The sequence below is a fragment of the Rattus norvegicus genome, chromosome 1 (assembly GCF_021556685.1).
Source record: "Rattus norvegicus strain SHRSP/BbbUtx chromosome 1, alternate assembly SHRSP_T2T, whole genome shotgun sequence".
Classification (NCBI taxonomy): domain Eukaryota; kingdom Metazoa; phylum Chordata; class Mammalia; order Rodentia; family Muridae; genus Rattus; species Rattus norvegicus.
The window spans coordinates 29,428,463-29,452,118 of NC_141534.1; positions in this window are offsets into that span (position 1 = coordinate 29,428,463).

Here is a 23,656-nt window from a genome sequence, read left to right on the forward strand (position 1 = left end):
GAAAAATATGTACTAGCCAAGAAAAACCACTATCTCAAAGCCATGTTGAAAATTACTCCAACCTGTCAGAGCCAATAGAAGTTCTCTTCCCAGCCTAATTCCCAACTTCACTTCGTATGTGAAATAAGAAAAGTTGGATTTGATTATAACCTCATGCAGAAGGAATAAATGAATCACATACATACCTTGCATTTCCAATAGCACATATTTTTCATAAAGGATTTTTTATCTATGTTTGTTTCTCTGATGGACACCATCTCACCTGCTCTGAGTAACCACGGACTTGTGTTATCTCTGTGTGTACTGCATTCCAAAAGCCTGCAGCTGGACTGAATCAATTTTACTTTGGAGAGGGTATGAATCTAAAGGCAGACATATGACATCCAAGGCTAAGGAAAATTCAGTAATTTGGGGTGCTTCTGAGTACCAGCCTATTTGTTTTATTACATTTCCACTTGAAAGATTGTTTAAATGTGGTATCCAGTGGCTGAAAAATCTGTTTTCTAACTAAGGGTCAAGATGGAAACATTCATGTTTACTGCAGAATAAATTCATTAGTGCAGGGTGAAAATCAGATCGATTTTACATCAGAAGAAGCCATGATTTTGATGTAGATGCCCGAAGCTAAGGTTATCCTCAAGATGAGCACAAAGACTGAATGAAAGCTAGCCTGTTACCCACTGATGTTGGACAACATAAACTGCTTGACAGAGCACATACATCCCAGGCAGAATTCCGATAAACAAATAATAAAGAACTAAACAATGACACCCAATTGAGAATGTCAGGGTTGATCCCTTGGAATTAACAATGCGATTTCCAGCTATAAAATGACCTCAGATTTCACTGTACTTAAAATTTAGGAGACTTACAATAGAGAAAGCAAAAGGTGCCCACAGAATTCTAAAATAAACATAAGCTTTGTAGCACATCTCATTTCACTGTTACTCACTGAGTAGGTGTTCTAGAACTTTCTGGGGCTTTGATAAACATTTTATATTTTAGCTATGGCAATTGCATTAAGCTATGTCGTAGCACTTAGCCTATTCCAGATTACCCTTGTGAATCGAATACAATTTATTGAACGTAACTTTGAAATGCTGAAAAGATCTGAGATTCCAGTTTGAAGTGAGGGAAGTTTTGGGTTCTTACCTGAGAATCTTAGGTTTTTGGATGTTTACAGATGTTAAGGGGTCACATAGGAATCCAAGGGAAACCTACCGATGTGCGCTCATGAGCCCTCTCTCCCTCATGTCTGCAATCATGGAAGCATTTGTCGAGCTGCCGTGTGAGCATTACCCTAAAGCTCTGTTCTCCCACATGGAAGACAGCTGCCCTGGAAATAAGCCTGTACCCTCAACAGATCATGAGAGAGCAAATAAATAAGCTGTCATGTATTAAGCCACTGAGATTTTGATGATGTGTGCCGCCAAATCATAATGTGACCTCTCTTGACTGATATAGGAGCCACTAAAAGGCTGTTGATAGATTTAGCCCTTTAGTACTGTTTTCCCTGAGTAGATATGTATAGAAATTTGAATCATATATATATATATATATATATATATATATATGTCATTTTGTAAACTTTTCTTTATCACATAATATATTGTGAACAATTTCTCACTCAAGAATTTCCTTGTCTAAAACATTATTTTAAATAGCTACACAGATTAAATTTATGGCTTCTATATTTTACCAAACCCTTAAAGATTCTGAAAATTTTGCTACATAGTTCTTTACTGACTACAGTAGTTCAGGTCTCACTATTTCTGATATTCTTCCAAGGATCATCCCTCCAAAACAGTTCACTTGTATTTTAAAGATTATCATGTGCCTTGCCAAACTACGATTGGCACAATCTGCCTCATTTTTCTGGTAGTAGAAAACTTACCACAAGTCATCAGCCATTAATATCCCTGAGAATTGTAACTTCTGTAAACTGAAATTTTGATATATAAAAGCTGTCACATATTGCTTATCTTCATCTTTCAGGCTGGGTTACTGGTTATAACTGGTCTTAGTGAATGGATATTGAACCCAAGACTCTTTCTGTAAATGCAGGTGTAGCTATTGCTGGATACCCTAAGAATAATGGTCTGCAGCATTTACATACCATTTTATCAAGGGGCTCCAGATTCATGAATGTGCTCGACTTCATTGCTTGATATTGGAGTCTGCTGTTAATGTCTTTTTACTGCTTTCCACTGCTAACATTCAATATCTCAGTCTGAATTTTAAGAACGATTGCCATGAAGGTGTAAAAAGCAGGTTCCTAAGTCCCGGATCACAGTTCAGTGGTGTTTTCCTGATCAATACTTTTCTACTCATGGTAGCAGTGATAACCGCAGTCCTGAAAGTGTCCTGGGTGACTGAGCACTAGCCTTTCCCAACCTTTTTATAAGAATCAAGGTCCTCTAGTTTCTATAATTGAGCTGGTGGCAGATAGACATAACATTTAAGAATTGTCCTCTCCTAGCGGTTTATAAAATTTTATGAACTGTCTGCAATAACGTGATTGATTATATTGGTTTAACTCTCCGTAGTCTTTTATTTTTCTTTTGCCTACTTTAAAAAGACGGATTAAGTTGTATTAAACTCTTCCTATATAGTTGCATTTTCTTTCATTTTTCTACTTGATTTATCATGGCTTTTCTTTCATCAGTTTTGATGTTCTGTTTGGTTTATGACATTCCATTTGGTAAGACTCTATTGTGTCTGGAATCCTTCACCTGTGGGGAGGAACACCGGTCGTTTGACCAGTGCAGTACTAGAATTCTTCCTTGTCTGACAGCAACATTAAGGCTTGAAGTTTCATTTTTTTTTGCATTTACTTGAATTCAATTTGTTTATTTTTTATTTTAGCCTGCTTTTAATTTATTTTAATTTTATTTGAACTTGATTTGGATTTAAAAATACAGAATTAATTCACAAGGACAAATTAATTTGTGAGGCTGGAGAGATGGTTTCGTGGTTAAGGAGCATTTCCTGCTCTTGCAGAGGGCCTAATTTTGATTTCCAAAATCCACATTACTGCTTACAATTGACAAAAATTAAATTTCCTGGAGATCTTCTGACCTCTGTGGGCACAGGGCATGTATGTGGTCATACATACTTAGATAAATTTTAAGAACTGATTTTTTTACCTGTGGTGACATATTCTATTTGAATAGCTAAAGGAAAAATAGTTAAACTGAAAAAGGAGAAGGAGTCTAAAATAAAGCTTTGGGAATATGGCAAAACTTTAGAGTTTATCTTCTTCATTAGTACAACTATCGCTCAACATGAGCAACAGGGTAAGCTCTGACTTGTTTCAGTAATTTCTCACAGGTAGTATTATCAACATGTAACTTTGGCATTTTGCCATGCCCTGAAAATCTTAATCTCCTATTAGATATAACTTCACTATATGTATATGTAAATATATATGTGTGTGTATGTGTGTATATGTAAATATATATAAATATACATGTATAATATATATTGCATATTATTCTTAAGATTAGTACTACATAGTCAGCCAAAGCAATTACTGTTCATTGCAGTGTAGGTATCCACATAGAGAACAATGTTTAGAGCAATGCTGTCCCACAGTATTGACTTCATGAGACTATTTTTAGCAATAACAAAAGACATACACTTAATTATAAAAAGCAGTAGCTTGTGTGATTTTGACGCACATCACTCAAATGAACTGAAACTAAACATTTGTAAAGGTGGGATTGCACGCGTAAAGGTAATGGCAAACAGAGCACTGCAGTCCTCTACCTTTGGGAAGCAGATGGCATTTTTATTTTTTGCATCTATGAAGCGAAACCTCATTCTGGGTCAGGCTGACCTGGAATTCATCTGGAACTCAGGCTGGCCCTAAACACAACCATAGTGAACTTCCTACTTCAAACCCTCAAGGGCTGACACTGCAGGTCTGAGCCAACAAAGCCTGCACTGGTTATCAGTGGCATCATAAGATAATAAGACAGAAAGCAGCATGATTAAAAAACATGGTGAGAAATAGGAAATAGACAGGCATAGTACGCAAGCCCTTAATCCCAGCACAGAAGAGACTAGGCTGGTCTACAGAGATCAGGAAAGTCAGGGCTATCTGAAAAGACACTGAGAACCTATCCTAAAAAACAAAAACAAACAAAAAAGAAAGAAGGAAGGAAGGAAGGATGAATGGGCAGAAGGAAGGAAGGAACGAAGGGAGGGAGGGAGGGAGGGAGGGAGGGAGGGAGGGAGGGAGGGAGGGAGGGAGGGAAGGAGGAAGGAAAAATGTAATTCCATTGGGTCGCTTCTTTTTTTTTTCTTTTTTCTTTCTTTTTTTTTTTTTGGAGCTGGGGACCGAACCCAGGGCCTTGCGCTTGCTAGGCAAGCGCTCTACCACTGAGCTAAATCCCCAACCCCCATTGGGTCGCTTCTTAACTGATAGCAAATAATTTAAGAAAAGTAGCTATTTCAAAGAAGTGTTTCATTTTCTTTAGGAATTCTTGAAAAATAATATTTTAAGGAATATTTTATGACAATTCTCTCAACTGAAAGTACCCACAAGTTTCAATGAACAGTGACAGATTAAACCCTGCCAGCACATGGCCACCAGCCATGGTGCACCTGCTATTGTCCATGTGCCCATAAAATCCACTCCCTTTGCAGATCCTTTCTAGAAAAACTATGTAAAGTCCTCTTCTAATTTTATACCACTTATCATGGAAAAGAAATGAAAAAAAATCCGGAAAAGGGAGTCAGAGGGCATTTGTTCCCCCAGTGTTGTGTAACAAATTGTAAACTTAGTGTATTAAAACCATATCCACATCCTAATGGAAGTTATGTGGGTCATAAGTCCAGCCACATGTTCAAGGTCTAACATGGATGCAGTCATTCCAATCATTGGCCTAGGCTGTGTGCTCACTTAAAGCTCATTTTGGGCTGTTAGGATAGAATCCAAGCTCTTGCAACTATAAGAGCGGGGCCTCCATTTTCTTGACAGTTGGTAGTCAAAGACTCTTCCTTGCTCAGGAAATATCACTGCCATATATAGTCTCTAAAGTCTGACTTATCCGTGTCTGTTTGTCATAGGAAAGCTTGGAAGACAAGATCTCTACACAAAAGAACAGAAACTCACTATTTTACAAATGTCTTTTCAATGATATGTGTCAACTTAGTAAAAAGATTCTAAGGCACCCATTAGTTAAAATAAAATTCATCTGCATTGTAGCATGACTTAAATTTTTTATTACTTTTTGAAAAATTATAATTTTAAACGTTGAATCAAATAACATTAATTTTAATAACTATGGGTATATTTTATAGGGATAAATCACTCTGCCATAGAGTACCTTATGGTTAGAGCTCACCATAAATAAGGTGAGCTCAATGCATGACTGGGTTTGGATTAAAATCAAACCATGTCACTGACCTTGGATTCTTATCCAAAAAGAACTAGAAAGGGTTGAAATGTCCTGTAACATTGCAGTAATAATGTTGAAGCTGTAATACCAGTAATTAATAATATCTCACCATAATAATCAATGCATACAATAAGTTAAAAAAAACTCCATCCACAGTTTTAAATGGCTAATCCATAAATCTAATTTGTCTACTCTGTCCTGACATTCTCTTAAATTGATTTATAATTATGTGTGTCTAGTCATGGCATATGGGTGATATAGAATACTGAAGTCAAATTTCTGTTTCTATTGTGGGTTTCAGGCATTGAAATCAGATCATCAAGTCTGTAGAGTAAGTGCCTTTTCCTGATGCACCATAGATATCTTATGGGCTGCTGATTGTTTTTCTAAAGTGGAACACAAATGGCTATTGCTCTCCTTTTATAAAATACATTGTATTTGAATATAAACATAAAGGATAATTATCACCATTGCCTATTAAATTACAGTATAATCCCTCTTTAGTAACATGATTTTATTAATAACAAGAACACTTGAATAACCATAAATGTAATAACCAACAGTTACTATATTCTAGATATGTGGAAGCACAGAAGTATGTCCTACAGTATAATAGCTTTATCTATTTCTATACATTCTCTTTTCTAGAAAATTCTTGCCAAAGAATTTATTTTAGACAGTGTCCCATTGTGTAACCCCGGCTGGCCTGGCTATCCCTAAGAAGCCTAGACTGGCCTTGAACTCACAGAAATCTGCCTACTTCTGCCTCCAGAGTGCTGGTATTGAAGATATACCACCCTGCCTGGCCTGCCAAAGTATTGTTATAAGAGAGTATATACTTAGTATATGAGATAACTTCTATTGTCGTTGAAAAGTAAAAATCATACAGCAAAGATTGAACATACATTAAAAACTTCCAGGAGAAAAGAGTTCAAACAAAACACGACTGTGTCTATATACATATGTGTGCAGTAATGTATACACAAAGTATGGTTTACTATGTTTTCATTTCCATGGAAAGTTTCTTGCCTACTACTGAAGATTCTGCTGTAGACCTGAAATGGTAAAGCACAGAGTTATGCATAGTTCCACTTTTGCGTAAGTCACAAACTGAATTTCAGGAGCTAAACCAAAGACCTCACTGAAACATACAGGAAAGTTTGTGGCAAGTCTGAAAGGTCTCTAATATGCATTAACAAGATGAACGTCAGAAACAAACTGCTTACACACCCAGTTGCCATGCTTTGAATAATGATTCTGGTAGGGACTAGGCCTGTTGATAGAAGAGGCAATTCTTTCTGCGAACAGAGTATTTCCTATGTTGTAAGCCTGTCAATAGTTTTTCAAAGAGCACACATATTCACTTTTTGTAACATCTAAAATACCTGATGTCTTTTAAAATAGCATTAGTTAGAACTTAATATAAAAGAAAAACACAGCTTGAAGTAGTAAGGACTCTTCCTTTTAAGAGAAAAATCAGAGATGTCCTGATTTTCCAGTCCGTTCTCTCCTACCCCTCTTAGCAATTCTCACTTCTGATTGGCCTCATTCTATATTCACACCAATCTTAGTATTCAGTTGGATGTATATTTGCAACTTGCGACTCATGCCTTCCTATTAACACTGTATGAAAATAATGTCATTTTATTCTCTCAACAGTCAGTCAGAATAGAAGGAATCTTGTCCTATCAACTCTCGTTGGGACATATTCCTTTTCTAGAACAATTTTGGTATCCAAGAGTATAGTACTCTTACACATCCTTGGTCCATCACCATGGGACTTTTCACACACACACACACACACACACACACACACACACACACACACACACGACAGAATAGCAATAATGATGGTGCTTTTAGGCCCATAGAGGAGGGTCATTTCTTCAAGACAAAGATGTGGACAATACATCATATCTCTCCTACATCTTTGCTTATTAAATAAATATTTAATGGTTTTTATTGTTTGCCTGCATGTATGCCTATACATGTCTTGTGCTTGTGGAGGCTAGAAGAGAGCACTGGGGCCTCTGGAAATGAACTTTACTGACCGTTGTGAGCACAGAATGGGAGATGGGAATCAACCCGTGTCCTCTAGGAGGGCAGCAAGTGCTCATAGCCACTGCTCCATCGCTTCAGCCCTGGCTTCATTTGCCTTTGATGATGGTGAATATCTTTCCATGTGCTCGTCATTCACAACCCTCTTCACAGACTTTTGTGAATTTTCTAAATTTATTATTTATTATCTTAGTGATAAATTTCCAGAGATGCGTACTATTTCTATTCCAGACTGTGACAGTTTCTCAGGCTTTTGCTGGATGATGATTATCTCATGTGCACTATCTAAGCTAATGATATACCTTAAGTCAATTTGTACACAAGGGGAACTGTGTGAGTTTGGTTTTGTTTGGTCACTGCCATTTGTTGTGTGTCTCCAGTGGCTTCGGCACCATCTGCTGGTCTCGGTTTCCTCCCTTGTGTGCTTCGTGCATCTTTGACAAGACTCGGTAGAGCATATTTGTTTGCGTCTATCTCTAGATTCTCTGCACTACTCAATTCACTCACGAGACTCCAGAGTGCACTGCAGTTAAGGTGCTGACGGTCTTAATGTAGACTTAGCCTTACTAGTAAGCAAGTGGTTTGCTCCAGTATTGCTATATTTAAGATATTTGTAACCCCTCTGGGGTATGTGTCTTGACTGTATTCCTTCATTTATTTAATGGCTATGGTTCATGGCATCCATTGCTCTGGTTGGGTAATTTTCAGCTAGTTTACTGAAGATACGAATGTATTACCTTTTAAATCCCATTTTATGTTGGATTTTGCTTCTTATTTTTATCATAGGCTCTTAATTATGTTGATTTTTCACAGAATCAGTTGCATCCTTTTTCCCCCAATGACTTTCTTATTTTTTAAATACCAACAACTTCAGCTTGTATTTATTTTCTTTCTTCTATTTGGGGACCTATGTTATTCTTTTTCTAATCCCTTCGTGTGGGAACTTACATGATTGATGGAAGGATTTCTTTCTGATGTTAGCATTTCCTACTGTCGATTTCACTTGCCGCACAGCTCCTGCTCGATTTTCAGTTGTTTGCTGGTGTTAAGTTTTGTGTGTGTTTGAAATATTGTTAAATCTATCTTTAAATGTTCTAATATTGCTGCATATTAGAACATATTTGTATGTGTTTTAAATTGTTAAAAATGTTGAAGTCCAGGATCTGTCCATTCTTCAAATTGTTCCTTGAACATTTGTAAAGAGTATGTGTTCATTCATCATTTAATGGACCACTCTCTGATGATCTCTTGGATTCTCTTGATTGTATCATCCAGATCTTCTATTTTCTCTTTGAGTCTCTAGCATTTCCATCAGGTAGTACCTGAAAGAAAGGTGCTCATGTTTTCTATAAGAGCTGCTACTTGGTCCTTTTTATTCTTTCTTTCTTTTTCTGCTATACTTTCTTTTTCTTTTTTTTTTCTTTTTTTTTTTTTTCGGAGCTGGGGACCGAACCCAGGGTCTTGTGCTTGCTAGGCAAGCGCTCTACCACTGAGCTAAATCCCCAACTCTGCTATTCTTACAATTTGTCATTCTGGCTTTTGCAGACATCTTTTTTTCAGATACTCACTGGTTGGTATTGTGTCTATTATGTTGTGTTATTACAGAGAATCATGTTATGACATGTAAATCTAATCCTATAGCCTGTCCTCGAACTGGTGTATTTTTTCATGGTCTTCAAAACTGTGAGTGATGTAAACTTGTAATGGGATCTCCTTTCTCCAGGCTTTTTCCTTGGGGATGTAAGAGTGTATCTCCCGGACCTAAGCTGTTCTCAAGTTCTAGTAAGCACATGAGCTTTTGACAACATGACAAGGTCACAAGGATCAGTAAAGGGGAGACAAACCAGTAAAGATAAAGACAATGGTATTTTTAGTACCAATTAAGCTTTAAAGTGCTGAGATTTAAGGAAAGCAATATACCATGCAAAGACTGACAATGAAGTCTGTGAAATGAAAGTCTTTGACTGTAGCCTTCCATCCAGCATGCTCAGTGAAATCAACATGATCAAGAATGGTAAGTCAAGCCGAAATGGGTAAATGTGTTTTGATGCCAAATCTAAGAGACTTTTAAAAGCAATGATCAGAGAGCCAAGCTGCTTTATGAGAGAATTCATTTTTTCTGATGTGGTCTCTAGCAATAAAACAAATATATATTGAAAATGTGAAACAAATCATCTTCCAATGGGGAAAGTCACACAGCAATTATCTTTGACAGAGAAAAGAATAAAAGATAAAATTAACTCAATGATTTATGTTACTCCTATTTGCCAAATTATCAAATTCAATCTATTTTTAAACTGAAGTGAACATTACAACATTAAAGTAGTTTTTATTATAGTATCCTGATAATTAGTTTTCATCAGAAAATATATTGATGACCACCTAATAATCATTTGACTAACTTTACCCTTGCCAGTGTATGTTGGGAAAAAATCCAGTAAAGTCTACTGAAATGGTGGTGCCTTGTTTATTCTCTAGCGTAGGATCATGTGGAACTTAGTATCTCACAGACTTTTCTGACTCTGAGTTATGACTGTTCTCAGATTGTTTTCCTTTTTTCTCACAAACACAGTGTATTTTATTTTTTTGAAATTTCATACCTTGTACCTCAACCATACTTGTTTCACATCATTCCCAAGTTCACCCTCCTGCCTTTTAACTATCTCCCAAAACCTCCTGTGATAGTCTGTATATGTTTGGCCTAGGAAGTGATATTATTAGGAAGTGTAGCCTTGTTGGAGAAGATAGGTCACTTTGGGCTTGGGCTTAAGACCCTCATCCTAGCTGCCTGGAAGACAGTATTCTGCTGGCAGCCTTCAAACAAAGATGTAGAACTCTCAGATCCTCCTGCACCATGCCTGTCTAGATGCTGCCATGCTCCCACCTTGATGATAATGGGCTGAACCTCTGAACCTGTAAGCCAGCCCCAATTAAATGTTGTTCCTTATAAGACTTGCCTTAGTCATGGCATCTGTTCACAGCAGTAAAACCCTAACTAAGGTACCTCCCAAAAATGAAAAATAAAATAAAATAAAAACAAGTCCAATCTGTGTTGCCCATAAGCTCAAGGTCAAACACCCAATGGCCAGCCTCTAAAAGAAAATTAAGTTCTTCTCTGCCCTCCCTACCCCTTCTACTTCCTCTTCCCTGAACAGAAGCCAAGCAAGCTGCCACCAGAGGCCATGTTGATGTTGATCCAGGATTTATGCCACCTGCAGGTGTTATTAGAATGAAGTTTCTTTTGCGGTGATATGAATAACTCATAACTAAGAAAGAGAGGCACTGAAGACATGAAGCTATTGAAGAGAGTCCTTTAAAATTATGGTAAGATGCTAAAGTGTAGCTCAGATTATTTTCAATATGTCTTTGTAGACCTTAGGATAAAAGAGAGAATGACAAGTTTTATGTTTAAGATTTAGTGGAATCTCTTACTGAAATACTTTGCTAACTTACTTTCCAAGTCTTTTCAGTTAGTGACTCAACATCATAGCCAAACTGAACAAATCTTTACATCTTCTGAGACATACGTTTCTTTCTTTAAGCTTTTTTTTTTACAATCCAGATTTTATCACCCTCCCAGGCCATGCGCTGACTGATCCACATCTGAAACTTTTTCCACCCATCTCCAAGAGGGTGTTCCCACCCCACTCCCAACCCCAACCCTATGAGACATCCTCAGTCCCTGGGGTGTCAAGTCTCCTGAGGGTTAGGTGCATCTTTTCTGACTGAGCCCAGACCCAGAAGTCCTCTGCCGCATATGTGTTGGGGAACTCATATCAGCTGCTGTATGCTGCCTGATTGGTGGCTAATTGTCTGAGAGATCTTGGGGGTCCAGGTTAGTTGAGACTGCTGGTCTTCCTATAGGGTCATCTTCCTCTTCAGCTTCCTCCAGCTTTTCTCTAATTCAAGCACAGGGCTCACAAGCTTTTGTTCATTGGTTGGGTGTAAATATCTGCATCTGACTCTTTCAGCTGTTTGTTGGGTCGTTCAGAGGGCAGTCATGATAGGCCCCTTTTTGCAACCAAACCACATCATCAGTAATAATGTCAGTCCTTGGAGCCTCACTTGAGCTGGATCCCAAATTGAGCTTATCAATCAGCTTCCTTTGCCTTGGCTCTTTTTCATTTTTGTCTCTGTTGTTCTTTCAGACAGGAACAATTCTGGGTCACAATTTTTGACTGTGGTATGGCATTTTCATCCCTGTCTTGATGCCCTGTCTTTCTACTAGAGATGGGTTCTACAAGTTCCACACCTTACAGAATTCCACCTAAGGTCCCTCCCTTTAAGACCTAAGAGTCTCTTACCTCCCAGGTCTCTGGTACATTCTAGAGGGTCCCTCCACATTCTACCTACAGAGGCTGCCTGTTTCCATTCAAGTTCCTGGCCCTAGGGCTCAGTCCTGTTACCCCCACCCAATACCTGATCATATTCCCCTCTTCCCCTCCCAGTTCCCTTTTCCAGACAGGTCCCTCCTTCCCTTCTCACCTCAGATGATTGCTTTCTTCTCCTTCTCAAGTGGGACTGAGGCATCATTACTTGGGCCCTTCATCTTTTTTTTTTTGCAGTGTTGGTGGTCTCTTCCGCTCTGCAGCCTCAGGAGTGCCCACCTGACCAGGCGGTTGGGTCTCTCTCTCCGGGCCCTTCATCTTGTTAACTCACCTTTTTAAGTTCTATGGACTGTATCCTGGGTATTCTGTAGTGTTTTTAGCCAATATCCACTTATTAGTGACTACATACTATGCATGTCCTTTTGGGTCTGAGTTACCTCACTCAGATGATATTTTCTAGTTCCATCCATTTGCCTGCAAAACTCTATTGTCCTTCTTGATAGCTGAGTAGTATTCTATTCTGTAAATTTAGATAAGCTCCTAGCCAAATAACTAAAGTGCCCAGAGATGGCATCCAAACTCACAAAATCAGAAATGAAAAGGGAGACATAACAACAGAAATGGAAAACATTCAAAAAATCATCAGATCTTACTACAAAAGAGTATACTCAAGAAAACTGGAAAATGTAAATGAAATGGGTAATTTTCTAGACAGATACCACATACCAAAGTTAAATTAAGGGCAGGTAAACTATCTAAACAGGCCCATATCCCATAACAAAATAGAAGCAGTCATTAAAAACCTACTAACCAAAAAAAGCCCAGGGCCAGATGGCTTTAGTGCAGAATTCTACCAGACCTTTTTTTTTCCTTTTTTTCGGAGCTGGGGACCGAACCCAGGGCCTTGCGGTTGCTAGGCAAGCGCTCTACCTCTGAGCCAAATCCCCAACCCCTATACCAGACCTTTTAAGAAGACCAAATACCAATATTTCTTAAACTATTCCATAAAATAGAAATGGAAAGAATGCTACTTAATCCTTCTATGAAGCCACAATTACTCTGCTACCTACACTACACAAGGACCAAAACAAAAAAGAGAATTTCAGACCCATTTCACTTATTGAATATTGATGCAAAAATACTCAATAAAATTCTCACAAACCGAATCCAAGAACACATCAAACCATCATTCACCTCGATCAAGTAGGCTTCATCCCAGGAATACAAGGTTGATTCAATATACGAAAATCCATTAATGCAATCCACTAGATAAACAAACTAAAAGAAAAAAAACCATGTGATCATCTCCTGAGATGCTGAAAAGCATTTGACAAAACACAACACCCTTTCATGTTAAAAGTATTGTGGAGATCAGAAATTCAAGGCCCATATCTAAACACAATAAAAGAAATTTATAGGAAACCAACAGCCAATATCAAATTAAATGGAGAGAAACTTAAAGCAATCCCATAAAAATCAGGGACATCCACTTTCCCCATATCTATTCAATATAGTACTCAAAGGTTTAGCTAAAGCAGTAAGACAACAAAAAGAGATCAAGGGGATACAAATTGGCAAAGAAGAAGTAAAGCTATCAGTATTTGCAGATGACATGATAGTATATAAAAGCAACCCCCAGATTTAATTCTACCAAAGAATTTCTACAGCTGATAAAGAATTTCGGCAAAGTGGCTGAATATAAAATTAACACAAATCAGTAGCCTTCCTTTATATAAATAATAAGTAAGCTGAGAAAGAAATTAGGCAAACAACACCCTTCAAAATAGCCACAAATAATATAAACTATCTTGGTGGTAATTCTAACCAAACAAGTGGAAGATCTGTCTGACAATAACTTCACATCTCTCAAGGAATTGAAGATCTCAGATAATGGAGAGATCTCCCATGTTCATGGATTGGCAGAATTAAAAAATCCATCAAAACCCATGACACACTTTTAATAATTCGGTGTGTTGCTGGTGAGATAGCTCTATGTATATAAGTGCTTTCCACTGAAACCAATGACCTGAGCTTGATCTGTGGGACCCACATGATAGAAGGAAAATACTCCCAAAAGTTGTCCACTGACTTCCACATGTATTTGTGTAAACATACAGGCGCACATATATACATGTACACACATACACACATGGACAAACTAACACACACACACAAATGCACACACACAGTCAAAGACATGCACTAAATATATGTCAAAACTCAGCTCTGTATCTTTGGTTCTCTTCTCCCTTCCTCTAGTATACCTATGTTCCATAAATTTATGTAAAGAACCGATCTAGACCTTAAGTTCTATAACAAATGACATATCTGATATACCCTTACTAACTCAAGAAAATATCAAAGTAATTGATATCAATAGATTGTTCCTCATCAATTAATTAAAGAAATGAATAATTTCTGTTTTGCCTTCGTAGTGTGGGAAGAGCTAGAATAAGACTTGCAGTTATTTAAAGTCAATTGATGTTGCATGGATATATGATGAAGTATCTAGTACGTAGGTTTTCAGATTTCTCTATCATTTACTATACATTTCTCTATCATGTATGGTAAAAATATTTGCAAGATCAATAAAGGAAGTTTTGGCTAGGTTAAAATATTATGAGACAATTTCTAATTCTAAGATAATCTGCACCTGAAACAAACAGAATCTCAATATATGTAAGAATAGTTTCAGCAGCTCTCTGCTCCCAGACCCGGTGAGAGAGAGACCCAACCGCCTGGTCAGGTGGGCACTCCTGAGGCTGCAGAGCAGAAGAGACCACCAACACTGCTCACCCCTGCCCACATCCCTGGCCCAAGAGGAAACTGTATAAGGCCTCTGGGCTCCCGTGGGGGAGGGCCCAGGAGCGGCAGGACACCTGCCTGAGACACCGCCAGAACCTGAAAGAAACAGACCGGATAAACAGTTCTCTGCACCCAAATCCCATGGGAGGGAGAGCTAAACCTTCAGAGAGGCAGACAAGCCTGGGAAACCATAAGAGACTGCTCCCTGCACACACATCTCGGACGCCAGACGAAAAAGCCAAAGACCATCTGGAACCCTGGTGCACTGAAGCTCCCGGAAGGGGCAGCACAGGTATTCCTGGTTGCTGCCGATGCGGAGAGCCACTGGGCAGCACGCCACGAGCGAACTTGAGCCTCGGGACCACAGGTAAGACCAAATTTTCTGCTGCAAGAAAGCTACCTGGTGAACTCAAGACACAGGCCCACAGGAACAGCTGAAGACCTGTAGAGAGGAAAAACTACACGCCCGAAAGCAGAACACTCTGTCCCCATAACTGACTGAAAGAGAGGAAAACAGAACTACAGCACTCCTGACACACAGGCTTATAGGACAGTCTAGCCACTGTCAGAAATAGCAGAACAAAGTAACACTAGAGATAATCTGATGGCGAGAGGCAAGCACAGGAACCCAAGCAACAGAAACCAAGACTACATGCCATCATCGGAGCCCAATTCTCCCACCAAAACAAACATGGAATATCCAAACACACCAGAAAAGCAAGATCTAGTTTCAAAATCATATTTGATCAAGATGCTGGAGGACTTCAAGAAAGACATGAACACACTTAGGGAAACACAGGAAAACATTAATAAACAAGTAGAAGCCTACAGAGAGGAATCGCAAAAATCCCTGAAAGAATTCCAGGAAAACACAATCAAACAGTTGAAGGAATTAAAAATGGAAATAGAAGCAATCAAGAAAGAACACATGGAAACAACCCTGGATATAGAAAACCAAAAGAAGAGACAAGGAGCTGTAGATACAAGATTCACCAACAGAATACAAGAGATGGAAGAGAGAATCTCAGGAGCAGAAGATTCCATAGAAATCATTGACTCAACTGTCAAAGATAATGTAAAGCGGAAAAAGCTACTGGTCCAAAACATACAGGAAATCCAGGACTCAATGAGAAGATCAAACCTAAGGATAATAGGTATAGAAGAGAGTGAAGACTCCCAGCTCAAAGGACCAGTAAATATCTTCAACAAAATCATAGAAGAAAACTTCCCTAACCTAAAAAAAGAGATACCCATAGACATACAAGAAGCCTACAGAACTCCAAATAGATTGGACCAGAAAAGAAACACCTCCCGTCACATAATTGTCAAAACACCAAATGCACAAAATAAAGAAAGAATATTAAAAACAGTAAGGGAAAAAGGTCAAGTAACATATAGAGGGAGACCTATCAGAATCACACCAGACTTCTCGCCAGAAACTATGAAGGCCAGAAGATCCTGGACTGATGTCATACAGACCCTAAGAGAACACAAATGCCAGCCCAGGTTACTGTATCCAGCAAAACTCTCAATTAACATTGATGGAGAAACCAAGATATTCCATGACAAAACCAAATTTACACAATATCTTTCTACAAATCCAGCACTACAAAGGATAATAAATGGTAAAGCCCAACATAAGGAGGCAAGCTATACCCTAGAAGAAGCAAGAAACTAATCGTCTTGGCAACAAAACAAAGAGAATGAAAGCACACAAACATAACCTCACATCCAAATATGAATATAAAGGGAAACAATAATCACTATTCCTTAATATCTCTCAATATCAATGGCCTCAACTCCCCAATAAAAAGACATAGATTAACAAACTGGATACGCAACGAGGACCCTGCATTCTGCTGCCTGCAGGAAACACACCTCAGAGACAAAGACAGACACTACCTCAGAGTGAAAGGCTGGAAAACAACTTTCCAAGCAAATGGTCAGAAGAAGCAAGCTGGAGTAGCCATTCTAATATCAAATAAAATCAATTTCCAACTAAAAGTCATCAAAAAAGATAAGGAAGGACACTACATATTCATCAAAGGAAAAATCCACCAAGATGAACTCTCAATCCTAAATATCTATGCCCCAAATACAAGGGCACCTACATACGTAAAAGAAACCTTACTAAAGCTCAAAACACACATTGCACCTCACACAATAATAGTGGGAGATTTCAACACCCCACTCTCATCAATGGACAGATCATGGAAACAGAAATTAAACAGTGATGTCGACAGACTAAGAGAAGTCATGAGCCAAATGGACTTAACGGATATTTATAGAACATTCTATCCTAAAGCAAAAGGATATACATTCTTCTCAGCTCCTCATGGTACTTTCTCCAAAATTGACCATATAATTGGTCAAAAAACGGGCCTCAACAGGTACAGAAAGATAGAAATAATCCCATGCGTGCTATCGGACCACCACGGCCTAAAACTGGTCTTCAATAACAATAAGGGAAGAATGCCCACATATACGTGGAAATTGAACAATGCTCTACTCAATGATAACCTGGTCAAGGAAGAAATAAAGAAAGAAATTAAAAACTTTTTAGAATTTAATGAAAATGAAGATACAACATACTCAAACTTATGGGAAACAATGAAAGCTGTGCTAAGAGGAAAACTCATAGCGCTGAGTGCCTGCAGAAAGAAAGAGGAAAGAGCATATGTCAGCAGCTTGACAGCACACCTAAAAGCTCTAGAACAAAAAGAAGCAAATACACCCAGGAGGAGTAGAAGGCAGGAAATAATCAAACTCAGAGCTGAAATCAACCAAGTAGAAACAAAAAGGACCATAGAAAGAATCAACAGAACCAAAAGTTGGTTCTTTGAGAAAATCAACAAGATAGATAAACCCTTAGCCAGACTAACGAGAGGACACAGAGAGTGCGTCCAAATTAACAAAATCAGAAATGAAAAGGGAGACATAACTACAGATTCAGAGGAAATTCAAAAAATCATCAGATCTTACTATAAAAACCTATATTCAACAAAATTTGAAAATCTTCAGGAAATGGACAATTTCCTAGACAGATACCAGGTATCGAAGTTAAATCAGGAACAGATAAACCAGTTAAACAACCCCATAACTCCTAAGGAAATAGAAGCAGTCATTAAAGGTCTCCCAACCAAAAAGAGCCCAGGTCCAGACGGGTTTAGTGCAGAATTCTATCAAACCTTCATAGAAGACCTCATACCAATATTATCCAAACTATTCCACAAAATTGAAACAGATGGAGCCCTACCGAATTCCTTTTACGAAGCCACAATTACTCTTATACCTAAACCACACAAAGACACAACAAAGAAAGAGAACTTCAGACCAATTTCCCTTATGAATATCGACGCAAAAATACTCAATAAAATTCTGGCAAACCGAATCCAAGAGCACATCAAAACAATCATCCACCATGATCAAGTAGGCTTAATCCCAGGCATGCAGGGATGGTTTAATATACGGAAAACCATCAACGTGATCCATTATATAAACAAACTGAAAGAACAGAACCACATGATCATTTCATTAGATGCTGAGAAAGCATTTGACAAAATTCAACACCCCTTCATGATAAAAGTCCTGGAAAGAATAGGAATTCAAGGCCCATACCTAAACATAGTAAAAGCCATATACAGCAAACCAGTTGCTAACATTAAACTAAATGGAGAGAAACTTGAAGCAATCCCACTAAAATCAGGGACTAGACAAGGCTGCCCACTCTCTCCCTACTTATTCAATATAGTTCTTGAAGTTCTAGCCAGAGCAATCAGACAACAAAAGGAGATCAAAGGGATACAGATCGGAAAAGAAGAGGTCAAAATATCACTATTTGCAGATGACATGATAGTATATTTAAGTGATCCCAAAAGTTCCACCAGAGAACTACTAAAGCTGATAAACAACTTCAGCAAAGTGGCTGGGTATAAAATTAACTCAAATAAATCAGTTGCCTTCCTCTATACAAAAGAGAAACAAGCCGAGAAAGAAATTAGGGAAACGACACCCTTCATAATAGACCCAAATAATATAAAGTACCTCGGTGTGACTTTAACCAAGCAAGTAAAAGATCTGTACAATAAGAACTTCAAGACACTGAGAAAAGAAATTGAAGAAGACCTCAGAAGATGGAAAGATCTCCCATGCTCATGGATTGGCAGGATTAATATAGTAAAAATGGCCATTTTACCAAAAGCAATCTACAGATTCAATGCAATCCCCATCAAAATACCAATCCAATTCTTCAAAGAGTTAGACAGAACAATTTGCAAATTCATCTGGAATAACAAAAAACCCAGGATAGCTAAAGCTATCCTCAACAATAAAAGGACTTCAGGGGGAATCACTATCCCTGAACTCAAGCAGTATTACAGAGCAATAGTGATAAAAACTGCATGGTATTGGTACAGAGACAGACAGATAGACCAATGGAATAGAATTGAAGACCCAGAAATGAACCCACACACCTATGGTCACTTGATTTTTGACAAAGGAGCCAAAACCATCCAATGGAAAAAAGATAGCATTTTCAGCAAATGGTGCTGGTTCAACTGGAGGTCAACATGTAGAAGAATGCAGATCGATCCATGCTTATCACCCTGTACAAAGCTTAAGTCCAAGTGGATCAAGGACCTCCACATCAAACCAGACACACTCAAACTAATAGAAGAAAAACTAGGGAAACATCTGGAACACATGGGCACTGGAAAAAATTTCCTTAACAAAACACCAATGGCTTATGCTCTAAGATCAAGAATCGACAAATGGGATCTCATAAAACTGCAAAGCTTCTGTAAGGCAAAGGACACTGTGGTTAGGACAAAACGGCAACCAACAGATTGGGAAAAGATCTTTACCAATCCTACAACAGATAGAGGCCTTATATCCAAAATATACAAAGAACTCAAGAAGTTAGACCGCAGGGAAACAAATAACCCTATTAAAAATGGGGTTCAGAGCTAAACAAAGAATTCACAGCTGAGGAATGCCGAATGGCTGAGAAACACCTAAAGAAATGTTCAACATCTTTAGTCATAAGGGAAATGCAAATCAAAACAACCCTGAGATTTCACCTCACACTAGTGAGAATGGCTAAGATCAAAAACTCAGGTGACAGCAGATGCTGGCGAGGATGTGAAGAAAGAGGAACACTCCTCCATTGTTGGTGGGATTGCAGACTGGTAAAACCATTCTGGAAATCAGTCTGGAGGTTCCTCAGAAAATTAGACATTGAACTGCCTGAGGATCCAGCTATACCTCTCTTGGGCATATACCCAAAAGATGCCTCAACATATAAAAGAGACACGTGCTCCACTATGTTCATCGCAGCCTTATTTATAATAGCCAGAAGCTGGAAAGAACCCAGATGCCCTTCAACAGAGGAATGGATACAGAAAATGTGGTACATCTACACAATGGAATATTACTCAGCTATCAAAAACAACGAGTTTATGAAATTCGTAGGCAAATGGTTGGAACTGGAAAATATCATCCTGAGTGAGCTAACCCAATCACAGAAAGACATACATGGTATGCACTCACTGATAAGTGGCTATTAGCCCAAATGCTTGAATTACCCTACATGCCTAGAACAAATGAAACTCAAGACGGATGGTCAAAATGTGAATTCTTCACTCCTTCTCTAAAAGGGGAACAAGAATACCCTTGGCAGGGAATAGAGAGGCAAAGATTAAAACAGAGACTGAAGGAACACCCATTTAGAGCCTGCCCCACATGTGGCCCATACATATACAGCCACCCAATTAGACAAGATGGATGAAGCAAAGAAGTGCAGACTGACAGGAGCCGGATGTAGATCGCTCCTGAGAGACACAGCCAGAATACAGCAAATACAGAGGCGAATGCCAGCAGCAAACCACTGAACTGAGAATAGGACCCCCGTTGAAGGAATCAGAGAAAGAACTGGAAGAGCTTGAAGGGGCTCGAGACCCCATATGTACAACAATGCCAAGCAACCAGAGCTTCCAGGGACTAAGCCACTACCTAAAGACTATACATGGACTGACCCTGGACTCTGACCTCATAGGTAGCAATGAATATCCTAGTAAGAGCACCAGTGGAAGGGGAAGCCCTGGGTCCTGCTAAGACTGAACCCACAGTGAACTAGTCTATGGGGGGAGGGCGGCAATGGGGGGAGGGTTGGGAGGGGAACACCCATAAGGAAGGGGAGGGGGGAGGGGGATGGTTGCCCGGAAACCGGGAAAGGGAATAACACTCGAAATGTATATAAGAAATACTCAAGTTAATAAAAAAAAAAAGAAAGAAAAAAAAAGAATAGTTTCAGCGAGGCATAAGCAGTGGTGCCACACACCTTTAATCCAGCATTCAGGAGGCAGAGGCAGCCTGGTCTACAGAGCAAGTTCCAGGACAACCAAGGATAGACAGAGAAACCATGTCTCAGAACTAATGAGGAGACATCAGGTTTTCTGGATTAGATATAAAATGTTTCCTACAGGTTAATATTTTGGAAGGTTACTGTTCAGTTAGTGTCATTATTTGGGAGATTGTAAGAGAATGGGTCTAGATGTAAGAACCAGGTTATTGAGATTGAGTTCTTGGGTTAAAGCCTCCATGGCCACTCCCTGCCCCACTTTCTGCTCACTGTCCACCATAATGAGGTAGTGAACTTACCTACTCCATCACTGCCTCCCACCACAAACTGCCGTCTCTGAAACTGTGAGATGGGACCCATTTCTTCTAAGTCATTTCTGTCAAATATTCTGCCACAGAGACATGAAAAGTAACTCAAACGAAAGCAAAGGTGACAATAGGCAGAATTTCTTTTTTTTTTTAATTATTAACTTGAGTATTTCTTATATACATTTCGAGTGTTATTCCCTTTCCCATTTTCCGGGCAAACATCCCCCTCCCCCCTACCCTTTTTTATCGGTGTTCCCCTCCCCACCTCCCCCCATTGTCCCCCTCCCCCCAACAGTCTAGTTCACTGTGGGTTCAGTCTTAGCAGGACCCAGGGCTTCCCCTTCCACTGGTGCTCTTACTAGGATATTCATTGCTACCTATGAGGTCAGAGTCCAGGGTCAGTCCATGTATAGTCTTTAGGTAGTGGCTTAGTCCCTGGAAGCTCTGGTAGCTTGGCATTGTTGTACATATGGGGTCTCGAGCCCCTTCAAGCTCTTCCAGTTCTTTCTCTGATTCCTTCAACGGGGGTCCTATTCTCAGTTCAGTGGTTTGCTGCTGGTATTCGCCTCTGTATTTGCTATATTCTGGCTGTGTCTCTCAGGAGTGATCTACATCCGGCTCCTGTCGGTCTGCACTTCTTTGCTTCATCCATCTTGTCTAATTGGATGGCTGTATATGCATGGGCCACATGTGGGGCAGACTCTGAATGGGTGTTCCTTCAGTCTCTGTTTTAATCTTTGCCTCTCTATTCCCTGCCAAGGGTATTCTTGTTCCCCTTTTAAAGAAGGAGTGAACCATTCACATTTTGATCATCTGTCTTGAGTTTCATTTGTTCTAGGCATTTAGGGTAATTCAAGCATTTGGGCTAATAGCCACTTATCAGTGAGTGCATACCATGTATGTCTTTCTGTGTTTGGGTTAGCTCACTCAGGATGATATTTTCCAGTTCCAGCCATTTGCCTACGAATTTCATAAAGTCGTTGTTTTTGATAGGTGAGTAATATTCCATTGTGTAGGTGTACCACATTTTCTGTATCCATTCCTCTGTTGAAGGGCATCTGGGTTCTTTCCAGCTTCTGGCTATTATAAATAAGGCTGCAATGAACATAGTGGAGCACGTGTCTTTTTTATATGTTGGGGCATCTTTTGGGTATATGCCCAAGAGAGGTATAGCTGGATCCTCAGGCAGTTCAATGTCCAATTTTCTGAGGATCCTCCAGACTGATTTCCAGAATGGTTGTACCAGTTTGCAATCCCACCAACAATGGAGGAGTGTTCCTCTTTCTCCACATCCTCGCCAGCATCTGTTGTCCCCTGAGTTTTTGATCTTAGCCATTCTCTCTGGTGTGAGGTGAAATCTCAGGGTTGTTTTGATTTGCATTTCCCTTATGACTAAAGATGTTGAACATTTCTTTAGGTGTTTCTCCGCCATTCGGCATTCCTCAGCTGTGAATTCTTTGTTTAGCTCTGAGCCCCATTTTTTAATAGGGTTATTTGTTTCCCTGTGGTCTAACTTCTTGAGTTCTTTGTATATTTTGGATATAAGGCCTCTATCTGTTGTAGGATTGGTAAAGATCTTTTCCCAATCTGTTGGTTGCCGTTTTGTCCTAACCACAGTGTCCTTTGCCTTACAGAAGCTTTGCAGTTTTATGAGATCCCATTTGTCAATTCTTGATCTTAGAGCGTAAGCCATTGGTGTTTTGTTCAGGAAATTTTTTCCAGTGCCCATGTGTTCCAGATGCTTCCCTAGTTTTTCTTCTATTAGTTTGAGTGTGTCTGGTTTGATGTGGAGATCCTTGATCCACTTGGACTTAAGCTTTGTACAGGGTGATAAGCATGGATCGATCTGCATTCTTCTACATGTTGACCTCCAGTTGAACCAGCACCATTTGCTGAAAATGCTATCTTTTTTCCATTGGATGGTTTTGGCTCCTTTCTTTTTATGCAACATTCCACCTAGTGAAATAATGCTCTTTGAAAAAAAGCTCAATGAATTTGTAATCTCTGATGCGTTAATGGAGTGAAAATGAGGAACTATGCTTTAGCATCAATCGTGTTTTCCAGAAGTAATAAAAGAATTATATTGGATGTGATCAGTCTAATTTTCTATAACTGAAAAAAAGAGTTGACAAGAAATACAGGAGCGATGGAAACCTGTGAAGCTGTGCACTAGGGAAATAATCAGCTGAGGCTCAAAACAAAAAACCATGTGAAGGAGAGAATATGGTGGAAAGTCAGATTCAGTCACATGTTAGTCAAACAAATCAGTGTGGAGGAAATGGCATCTAAGAGGACTGTGAATCTGTATGATACTTTAGTGAAGTTTAGATATTTCTAATGCTACTGAAGTTAATTTTTAAAGTTAAAAATTCCATAATTTTTTATTCATGGTAC